A 12,357-nucleotide genomic window follows, 5' to 3' on the forward strand; every position below is an offset into this window, starting at 1 on the left:
CACGCACTGAACAGGTCAGTTTGCATCAAGCCGTGGTCGAGTGAACGTCGTACCTGCGCTAGTTTAGTTTTTGTGGCAGTTTGAAATGTGTGCTGCAATAGAAAACCCCGCCAAATGTGAAGTGCGTGCTGTCATAAGGTTTTTTACAGCCAAAGGATATTCTGCAGCAGCTATTCATCGTGAGCTTTGTGCCGTGTACGGACCAAGAATTATGAGTGAAGGAGTTGTCCGTGAATGGGTACGTTTATTTAAAAGTGGACGAGAAAACGTTCATGATGAAGAGAGGAGTGGTAGACCATCATTGGTGACTGACGAACTCGTTCAGACAGTTGATGCAAAAGTTCGTGAAAATCGACGTTTCTCAATGTCGGAGTTGTCTACTGGTTTTCCACAGATTTCTAAGACTCTCTTGTACGAGATAGTGACAGCAAGATTGGGTTACCGTAAGTTCTGTGCACGATGGGTGCCCAAAATTCTTACCGACCACCACAAAACTCAAAGAATGGCCTCTGCATTAGACTTTCTGTCACGTTATGAGGACGAAGGAGAACCATTGTTAAACAGAATCGTGACCGGTGACGAAACCTGGATTAAGTACGTGAACCCTGAGACAAAAGAACAATCAAAGATGTGGGCACATTCAAATTCGCCTACCAAACCAAGAAAAGCCTCGCAAGATTTTTCTGCCAGAAAACTGATGGCAACGGTGTTTTGGGATGCCAAAGGGGTGTTGTTGGTTGAATTCATGGAACCTGGTACGACCATTAATCAAGACGTGTACTGTGAAACAATAAAAAAGTTACGACGGGCTATACAGAACAAACGCCGTGGTATGCTGACTTCCGGTATCGTTTTTTTGCACGATAACGCCCGTCCTCACTCTGCTCGCAGAACAACGGCCCTTCTTGAGTCCTTCAAGTGGGACGTTATCAACCATCCACCTTACAGCCCAGACCTGGCGCCAAGTGATTATCACCTCTTCATGCATTTGAAGAAATGGCTCGGGTCACAGCGGTTTGATGACGACGAAGAGCTCAAAGATGCGGTCACAGGCTGGCTCCAGGCACAAGCGGGTGATTTTTATGCAGAAGGAATTTCAAAGCTTGTGAAGAGATACGATAAGTGCCTCAATCGCTATAGAGACTATGTAGAAAAATAGTGCAAAGATGCAGTTGTAAGATGTATATATTAAAATATTTTTATTTAACTTGGTGTATTTTTTTAAATCAACCGGAGGTTACTTTCTGAACGGCCCTCATATAATCTATCTGATACCTTTTAGTATCTCCAGGATTCTTCCAGGTATACAACTTTCTTTTATGATTCTTGAACCAAGTGTTAGCTATGATTAAGTCATGCTTTGTGCAAAATTCTACAAGGCGGCTTCCTCTTTCATTTCTTCCCCCCAATCCATATTCTCCTACTATGTTTCCTTCTCTCCCTTTTCCTACTGACGAATTCCAGTCACCTATGACTATTAAATTTTCGTCTCCCTTCACTACCTGAATAATTTCTTTTATCTCGTCATACATTTCATCTATTTCTTCATCATCTGCAGAGCTAGTTGGCATATAAACTTGTACTACTGTAGTAGGCATGGGCTTTGTGTCTATCTTGGCCACAATAATGCGTTCACTATGCTGTTTGTAGTAGCTAACCCGCACTCCTATTTTTTTATTCATTATAAAACCTACTCCTGCATTACCCCTATTTGATTTTGTATTTATAACCCTGTATTCACCTGACCAAAAGTCTTGTTCCTCCTGCCACCGAACTTCACTAATTCCCACTATATCTAACTTTAACCTATCCATTTCCCTTTTCAGATTTTCTAACCTACCTGCCCGATTAAGGGATCTGACATTCCACGCTCTGATCCGTAGAACGCCACTTTTCTTTCTCCTGATAACGACGTCCTCTTGAGTAGTCCCCGCCCGGAGATCCGATTGGGGGACTATTTTACCTCGGGAATATTTTACCCAAGAGGACGCCATCATCATTTAATCATACAGTAAAGCTGCATTTCCTCGGGAAAAATTACGGCTGTAGTTTCCCCTTGCTTTCAGCCGTTCATAGTACCAGCACGGCAAGGCCGTTTTGGTTAATGTTGCAAGGCCAGATCAGTCCATCATCCAGACTGTTGCCCCTGCAACTACTGAAAACGCTGCTGCCCCTCTTCAGGAACCACATGTTTGTCTGGCCTCTCAACAGATACCCCTCCGTTGTGGCTGCACCTACGGTATGGCTATCTGTATCGCTGAGGCACACAAGCCTCCCCACCAACGGCAAGTTCCATGGTTCATGGGGGGACCTTGATAGTACCTTCATCAAAACTCACTACTGCATCAACTTCATTCAACCAATCTATCCCTAAAATAATTGATGTGTTCAATCCAGCCACCACCAAAAATGTTGCTTCGTATTCTTCTCCCTCTATCTCGAAGGTAATCAACACTTGTTCTTTAATAGGTTTACTCCTTGCACCCAACGCATTCACAATTCTCACTCCACTCACCGGGAAACTAGGCAAGCTAATGTTTGCTTTTAGTACCTGTTCATATAACCTCTGGGATACTGCACATGCTTCACTTCCTGTATCGACTAATGCCTCGATATTCAGTCCACATAGCTTGATCCTTATCATGGGTAGTATGGGTTCTTTGGGAATCCTACTTCTTTCCTCCAGTAGATCTTCTCTCAGATCTCCACCATTGTCGTGTCTTAGTAGGTTTACTCTGGTCCTTGTAGTTCTCACTCCTGACCGGACCTCATCTGGAGTGTCATTCAGTTTTCCTGTCTCTCCGCCTCTTCTATATGCACTGTGTCATTCATTCGCGTATCCCATCCTCTCTCATGATCTCTTGGTTCTTCACTCCTTCTCCAATCATTTCTCCATTGCCGTTCACCACCATGGTTCCTGTACCTATGGCCCCCACCTCTTCCTCTATAATTAGACGAATTACCAAAATGATTCCTTAGGTCATTACTTCCCCCTCGGTTTTGATCATTAGCTTGATTCTGTTCCTGTGATCGAACAGATTCCAACTGTTCCAGTATTTCCATCAAGGCCTCCCTATCTGTAATTAGGCTCCTGGATACAGTTTCTTGCATTCTCCGGCTCATTCTTCTTTTTATTGCTGATATCATTACGTCATCACTCAGGGGTTGTTCCAAGGTCTCGTTCAATTCCTACAAATGTTCGGCAAACTCTCTCAACGTTCCTCTCCATGTACTAAGTGACTTGCAGTGGAGTAGGTCCTCAATTGCTGCACACTAATGACTTTTGGACCAGTATTTCTTCAAGAATTCCTCTTCAAACTGATTATAACTAGTAGTCCCTTCCTTCTTCCTGACTCCTCAAGTGAAGGCCTCACCTTCCATTCTATCTATTGCAAATTGAATCTTGTCTGAGTCTTTAAAATGTGCTGGGAAAACTCCTTTTAACCATTTCATAAATATCATTGGGTGCAACCCTCCTTTCGGTCTAAATTTCTGCCCTGTATTGTTTTCGACGTACCGATTATCATTGCTCATCGAGGTAACGACTCTACCTTCCCCAACGGTTAAAGTGGCATTGCTAATTCGTTTATCGATTTCTTCTATCTTGTTCTTCAATTGCTGCACTCCCTGTTGTAATTGCCTGACCTCCATTGCAACCCTCTTGTTATCCTCTTCTCGTTGCACGGCTATAGCATTTCTCAGATTGACAGCCACTTGGTTTTGCCTATCTCCTATCCCCTTAACCACATCATTGCATTGTTTCTGCATCTGCGTCACCTCGGCGATTCGATGATTGCAATTTGTTTCCACTTCGTTGATTCTTTCTCCCAATTCAGCTTTCGTTTCTTCAATATTGTCTTCTATCTTTTTTGTTAACTTTCCTTCCATCTTCTCCACGTCTCCCTGGACTTGGTCTATATTCTTCTGCAGCTTACTCTCTCTCTCGTTGATGTCCATCTTCAGTCGTTCTTGTAATTCTTGTATATCCTTCTTCAGATTACATTCGATCTTCCTTTCCGATGTTTTGAGCTCTTGTGTTAGGGTTTCCTTAAATGATTTTTCTAAGGTTTCTCTAGTTTCTTGTAAACCCTTCTCTAACGATGCATTAGTTTCTTGTAAACCCTTCTCTAACAATGCGCTAGCTTCTTGTAAATCTTCCTTTAATGATTCTCTGAGACCTTTCTCTAATGATGCGTTATTTTCTTGTAAACCCTTTAGTGATTCTCTTGTTTCTTGTAAACCCTTCTCTACTGATTTGTGGAATTTTTCTTCCCTCTCTCTAGTTTCTTTTAGCAAAGCTGCCAACATCGATCGTATATCTGCATCCTCTGAAACTGGCTTATCTCTTGTCCTTTGTCCCGGTGTCTTGGGATAACTAGTTGAATGTGCTAATGGGCTATCTAATGACAATCCATAATCACTGATTCCTGAATCATCTCTGTCTTCCTGTCCTATCCCTTTCCTTTCAACTATTGCCTCACAAACCTGCTTATCTTCAGTAGACATGTTTGGTTTATTTTTAATACACAGGCAAGTAATATAAAATAACCTCTAGTAACCCAAAACACTCCTAATTATCATGAAACTAATCAAACAGTACCTGCAGTATTTTCAGTTAATCCCAAAATTGATACAATACATATGAATTCCGAACATAACAACCCTCAAAACATAATAATTTCAAATATCACTTCTCATATACAGAGTTTATGTAAAATGTTTTAAATAAGATAAATCACACCACTCATAAAATCTATGATTGTAAAATCCCCAAAAACAATGAGCACATCTGTATAATTACCATTTAGACAGCACAGTATGCATCAATAAGTATCTTATATTCCACAGTATGTTTCGCAAACTTTTCGGAAATTACTGTAATTGGGCACTTTTCCTATCGTGAAACTCAGTTTACAAATGTTTATTTACTGCAAAGACTGCACACTACAATTTAATGTTATGTCAACCAGTCGTCTTCACTCACCAACTGACGTTACCACGAATCGCGATGTTTTGACGTTTGAAGTGGGCGTGGCGCTGTACTGCCGCCGGAGCCGTGTGAAGTCGCGCTGAAGATCTGTGGCGAGTCGTCGTAGTTCTCCGTCGGCTGCTCTGTAGCGCTGCAGGCGGGCGTAGTTTGTAGTTCGGCTGCTAGATGCCGGGTTGGCGCTCGGTGTCTTGAAGTCGCGCTGCTCGCTGTGGCGGGACGTCGTAGTTCTCAGCCGGCCGCTCCGTGGCGCTGCAGGCGGGCGTAGTTGTAGTTCGGCTGCTAGATGCCGGGTTGGCGCTCGGTGTAGTGCATCTGTGCTTGAACTACTCCTTGCACAGGTAGTTGGGATGACGTGTGAAATCACTTCGCAGATCGAAGCTCTTTGGCGCAACTGCTACAAGGGACTGCGTGACGTCACTCAACAATTGCGTCGCCACATGAATTGTGGTCCGCATAACAGTTTATGGGTCCCCATGAAGCTGTCCGATTTTCACTATTTAAAAACCAATTCCAGTCACAATATTACTATTAAACACTTCTTTAAAACTTTCGTGACGAATTCTTGGCTCGTTTTGCTATTTTAATGTTCACACGTGTCTTTCTTTAATGTCCACTTTTCACAGTTTTTCGCGCGGATTTACGCATTTGCACATTATAACACAGTTTATCGACACTATTATTCTTATCAAATATGGCGAGAAGAAACAGTTTAGTCACAATCGTAAGATATTATTACTTCGTATTGTTCAAAAATGCACTGATTCTTGTCGCGATTTTAAAGTTTATGCTCTGTCCCGATCCAACATTGAAAAATATTTTCTTGCGTTAAGCAAGGTAAAATTACCTATTGTTCTTTACGATTCGTCCGAAAATTGCACTAGTCCTGTCACGGTAAGCCAAGGGTGTAACAAGTCCGATTTATGTATCTCGATCCGATCCGGATCTGATAGCAGCCCAAATAATTATTAATTAATGTGACCGTGTACCTAATGGGGCTGGCAATCGGATTTGACTGCTACGGAGTTGTTACATTCCATTTTGTCCTTCTCAAATGCTGTAATAATGAAATGTCCGGTGACAAGAAGAAACGCCAACACAGCTTCACTAATCAAGAACCTATATTCGTCTCAAAAACACAAAAAGAAGGAGACAGCCACTGCCTTCGTCATACATATTTAATAACGGCTAATCTCAGCACCGGCTTCCTCGCTATTCATTATTGTCACACGCAAATTCAGTCACTGCAATCCAACACTGCAATCCAAATGATGCCGGCGCGGTAGACGCGAAACCACAAATATCGGCACAGAAATATCACTGATCACTCTCGTAATTATACTGACTGGCCGTGAAAACTAAGATTTCAAGTTGGAGTCCAGGTGCTGCATACAGTTTTAAACCTTCAGTAAATTTCAAAACAGTCTAATAACAAATAAATTATGCATTTACAATCTAGGCAACAGAGAGACAGATTTAACATGCAAAACGTTTTATAAATCAATACATTTTGTCGAATTATGTAAAACATGCATCACTCGCACCTTCAAAATCTTCATTACATATAAACCGTTGCACAAACAGCCCTCTTCTCAAGTTTTAGGAGATAAATCCAGAGATTTCTTCTCATGTGGAAGCACTTCGAAGAGAATTTCGTGCAGTTTTGCAACAATGATCTGGGAGTTTACTTCTTTGAGAGAAGGCAATGTTTACCCTAAATGGCAGTAATACTATTCACTAATGGGTCGACGTTTTGGGAAATGGTTAGAGTGCATCACACAGTGCAAGACCCAGAAAAGTGTAGCCATGAATTTTGCTTTCTTTGCTACAGCTTCTCTTCTTGTTTCGACTGTACCTCGATTTATGATAATTAACCCATATACTGCTGTTACGCACCTGCCGAGAACCTCACTGGAATTGTGTCCAAACGGATCAAAACACTCTCATATCCTTTTTGCAGTACTTTTGTTCGGTGGCTAATGGATGCGGCAGACACACAAACATACGACATTCGTGGGAAATGGGGTGAACACGGCTTGTTGAGTTCCTTCAACCCCAGCGATCTCACATAGTTTCACTCACCGATGCTTCTGGAAGGGGTTGAGTATTTTTGCCACAGACTTTTTGACGCTCTCAACTCTCATAATCTTCATTTATTCCAGGAACACGTGTAATTTCAGTAGAATACTTCTTGACCATCGAAATTAAATCCCCTATATCTGATCACAGTTTTCAGGAGGTTTTCCTTGGTTGCAACTCAAATTCCGGAACAGGAAATTCCCTCCCAAGTATTTCCATTTGGAAAACTTTGCATCCCCGTTACAGATTCTGGGATTTGTGTGAAATGGGGATCACGTTCCACAATGGGCCGGATATCAAACAATCCCAGCTGAGCACTCAGACACTGAAAATAAAAATGAAATTAAATAAATATAGCACAAAAAAGAATTTTCTTAAGATATAATCTTTCTTAAAGTAGCATACTGATCATATATTACTTAATTACTCCCTTTGTTAGCTGGTTATAGCAGTAATTAAAAGTTCGTTCCTCAGAAGATCAAGTCAGTTTGACGCTTAACGCAATTTCGCATTTGTCTAAGTTTAACATAGGAAGTCACTCAATGGCTCAGCGTAACCGTTCAGCAATGTGTAGTTCCCACGATGACGGACAAGCTGAGGCACCGAAGCATACTGGCTCCAGGATTTAGCATCAAAAACAATTTCCTGTATTGATCTGGATCTAGTTTTTAACTGGATCCTAGGTTTCTGCGTCACTGAGCTCTATTGTGGTACTTTTAATTACTGAATGTTGAAAATTACGCATGTGTCCTTTCATACATGGTTCGACGGAGTGCTTTCACGGTAAAAGCTGCGATTTGATTGTAATTCCCTCATCTGCAGGTTCTGGATGTGAAAGTAATACCAGTGCGAGTACTGGAAGCGAGCCTGCCTTTCATGGCGCCTGCCCAGTATCGGAAGGCCTACCTGTATATGGTTGGTGGCAGTATTACGGGCCGTAACACCAAGCACCAAGAATGACATACCCGCTCTTCTGGCCTCCTGAGTGAAACTAAAGCCATAGTAGAGATTTTTAAAGATACTCGCATCATATGCTATACTGAATATAAACTGCTAAAAAAGTTTGGCACCAAGTAGATATGTAGTATCAGATTCAAGATGAATATGGAAACGAAAACTAAGTCTTATGAGATTAAAGTAACAAATTTACTATGAAATAAAAAAAACAGTAACCAAAATAATTTCAGTATATTTTTTCGCGTAAGGGGAAGTAATAGGGCTAGGTTTGGCGGTGAGTAATCAGAATTTTAAAACTTCTATTCACCAGTATCACAGATATTTCATATTGCCACCAATCTTTCAAGAACCTAATAAGAGCAATGCGTTAAAATACAAGTGGCTGCGTAATATCAAAAACAAAAGACGCAATAAAATTACGCTCGGGCAGTCCACGGAATGAGAGCAATTTAAAAACGCATATCAGACTCAAAAATGAATTGACTTTCACGGTCCAGAGCACCAAATATCAACTTACGATAACAGTGAAAACATATACATGAAATTTTGTATTGAGTAATCATGCCCACAGTCTCTGCCAAATAACACAGTGATAAGAAATCGAGAGTATAACAAGGCGTAAGGAATTTCATTATAGTTAGAAACTTTAAGATGGCAAAATGTTTCCAAATACTTCCCAAAATAGTTTTAGGCCTTGTACTCAAAACCAGCGTTATGTGCGACAACATGAGCAAACATATGAGAGATTCGTAGCTATTCGTTACAAAAGAAAACAGAGCGGCAATTCAACAACACTAGATCGTAGGCACCAAAATATACCAAGGATTTGTTTTTCTTAGGCATGCCTGCATCACCGAGCAAAAGACACACTAACAAAACCCAGTGATTCACTGAGTGCTACTGCACAACTGTCCGAAATGATTACAATTACGGTTATTGCATACAGTGACAATGCGCACAGGGACTCAGCTTGAAATGGTCCTTCTGGGTACGACTATGTTTATAGACTAAATAGAGTACAGCCGTATTGTCCCGTTCACGATTGGAGTCACAGCCCATCCCATTGAACTATAATGACAAGTGTTTACTATAGAGGGCCAGAGCTATGGTCTCTACCATAGCGTGGAGTGCGGCAGTAAAGATCTGGCGAATGCCCAAAGGCTCTAATAAGACATTGTTAACAGCATACACATTTATTATTCATGGTTACAGTCATCTTCTTTAAAGGCTGTCAGTAGCCAGATGAACAGAAAGATGCTAGCAATATTGGCAAGTGCTGATGCCTGTGCGGCTTGCAGACTCAGCCAATACAGTTATGATGATGCACACATAACGAGCAGCTATGACACAGAATGTTGCTGACCCGATGCACTGCAGATGTTGTCCACATGTCCCAGTCGCAGCAGCTTGGATAGCTGATTACCAGGGCTTACGTCATAAATGGCGTACCGAGAAAGGCACACAACAGCTCTGCATGAGATTGCTATAGTCATGAAGAGCTGCGCCATGGTCTCTCAGCTAGACAACCGTCAGCAGTGCTGATGTCTGTTCATAGTGCAGATCGTGGGGCAACTGATACCGAGCTCCCCTGGGATGATGGGTGTGTGACAGCTCACCAGATACCATTGGCAAGGCCTCCAGGGACCTGATGGTAGGGGACACCCAACTCTCAATGACGGTGGAGACAAGACGGCAGCAGCATACGGTAGCCAAGTCCTTCAAGCTGGACTGGCTGTTACACTGTAAATCCAGGTCATCTCACCGATCAGCCAAAGAATCTGGTACACCTGCCTAACATGGTGTAGGGCCCCCGCGAGCACGCAGAAGTGCTGCAACATGACGTGGCATGGACTCGACTAATGTCTGAAGTAGTGCTGGAGGGAACTGACACCATGAATTATGAAGGGCGGTCCTTAAATCCGTAAGAGTACGAGGGGGTGGAGATCTCTTCTGAACAGCACGTTGCAAGGCATCCCAGATATGCTCAATAATTTCATGTCTGGGGATTTTGGTGGCCATCTGAAGTGTTTAAACTCGGAATAGTCTTCCAGGAGCCACTCTGTTACAATTTTGGACGTTAGGGGTGTCGCATTGTCCTATTGGAATTGCCCAACTCCGTCGGTATGCACAGTGGACATGAATGGGTGCAAGTGATCAGACAGGATGCTTCCGTACTTGTCACCTGTCAGAACCGTATCTAAACGTTCAGGGATCCCATATCACTCCAACTGCACACGCCCCACACCATTACAGAGCCTGCACCAGCTTGAACGGTCCCTTGCTGACATTCAGGATCCATGGATTCATGAGGTTGTTTCCATTCCGTACACACCCACCCACTCAATACACTTTTATACGAGACTCATCCGCCCAGGCAACATGTTTCCAGTCATCAACAGTCCAATTTCGGTGTTGACGGGCCCAGGTGAGGCGTAAATCTTTGCGTCGGGCAAAAATCGAGGGTACACGAGTGGGCCATCGGCTATCTATGATGTTTCGTTGAGTGGTTAGCACTCTGACACTTGTTGATGACCCAGCATTGAAATCTGCAGCAATTTGCGGAAGCGTTGCACTTCTGTCACGTTGGAGGATTCTCTTCAGTCGTCGTTGGTCCCGTTCGTGCAGGATCTTTTTTCGGCCGCAGTGATGTCGAAGATTTGACGTTTTACCGTATTCCTTACATTCACGGTACACCTGTGAGGAAGTCGCATGGGAAAATCCCCACTTCATCGCACTCGGAGATGCTGTGTACCATCGGTCGTGCGCTGACTATAACACCACCCTCAAACTCATTTCACCTGTTGTCTTATATAGGCGTTGCTGACCGCAGCGCCATATTCTACCTGTTTACATATCTCTATATTTGAATACGCTTGCCTATTCAGTTACTTTGGCGCTTAGTGTAGGTCGACAGTGGATTGATTGTCATAGGTCCCAGATCGTAACAACTGTAAACTGAGAACTAGACTTTGGAAATCAGAGTATTTGTACGCCTTGTCTATGCCAATGATGTTATCGTGTGGTAAGAATAACTGAATGGATCCTAGTTTTCTGAAACTATCAACACTTCCCTTCAGGATTTCAGGTTTATTACCTCTGCTCCGTCTGTTTGATGTAAATCCAGTCTTGCATGTGCCTTCGATGTTGGTATGTCACTATGCATGATCGCCAGAATGACGTTATGCTCCTTTCCACTCGAGGTCATTCTGTTGCATGCCACCTTGGTCATGCACCTCGTGTGGCAATTCACTCTGTGATGTGCTCATGCAATATTGGATGTTCTTCGTTGTTGACTTTCCAATGTAGATATTGCACACCAATCAGCCTTGGCTCCATCTCTGGCATTGTCGCCGGCCAGGGAAAATCTTCAAAATTTCTCGTACCCACCCGCAATATCATTCTCAAGAGCAACATTATTTTCACTTCCACTGTACAGGGGAAAAAGGCACTCGGAAAGAAGTTTCCGATAAAAAACTCTTCAAGCCATGAGCGTAGACAAAAACTTTTTCGTGCAGTTTAACCGATAGGCAAAAATTGTGTGCGTTCCAAACCTTGAACCAGGAGACCTGTCTTTCGTGGGCAGTACGCGACTCTGCCACGTCTGAAGTACCAGCTCATAGCTCCACCTTGCAACAGTTCTCATGTTTAAACTTTTCTGAAGAGTTAACTTCTTCAGGTGGGAATATCTTGCAGATACTTGTGTATCTCGGACTTATATAATTCTGAATTATATGCATTATCGTTTCCTTTAGTTTATCAGACTAGTCACGACAAGTGTCTCCTTTGTATCACATTTCCATTTCTTTAATTAAATAAAAACCTATATGACCTGTAATTCCTCCTGTCCACGTTAATTCAGCAATGAGTGAAAGTTTCATGTACGTTTCCTGATCAAACGCATCCGGTCATCCCTTTGCAATGAGGAATTGACAACTATATCTGACTCGACTCGGAGCCCCCCAGTTTAAAAGGAGGCGGGGAGTAATGTTTTGTCAGCAGAGAAGCAGTAACATCTCTGTTACTCAGTTACTTCGTTAGTTACTTACATTTTCCATCGACCACTTGAACGATCCTGTTACAGAAATGATGTATAACGAGTCAGGTTACGGTATGTGTGTAAATGTATAGTGTTAACTTTAAGTAACACATACTATTTTAATGCTTCTTGTGCAACAACACTTAAAAAACAAATTTTTTACACTCTAGCAGTTATCAAATAGAATTTCGTCCATGGAATACAAGGAACTGCCCACGAGAAATGATTTTAGGTTAGATTTAAAACTTGCTTTGCTACCTGTCAGATATCTTACGTTATTGGACAAACGATCATTTTT

The 12,357-nt window shown here is 42.4% G+C and overlaps 1 protein-coding gene across 1 annotated transcript in view; it reads left to right on the top strand.

The window, feature by feature from the left end:
* The window catches only part of LOC124595788 (circadian clock-controlled protein daywake-like), a 79,090-nt gene that overhangs the window by 38,848 nt on the left and 27,885 nt on the right, over nt 1-12,357 (top strand). The gene's annotated exons all lie outside the window — the stretch shown is intronic.

This window comes from Schistocerca americana, chromosome 2 (genome assembly GCF_021461395.2).
Source record: "Schistocerca americana isolate TAMUIC-IGC-003095 chromosome 2, iqSchAmer2.1, whole genome shotgun sequence".
NCBI classification, from domain to species: Eukaryota; Metazoa; Arthropoda; class Insecta; order Orthoptera; family Acrididae; genus Schistocerca; species Schistocerca americana.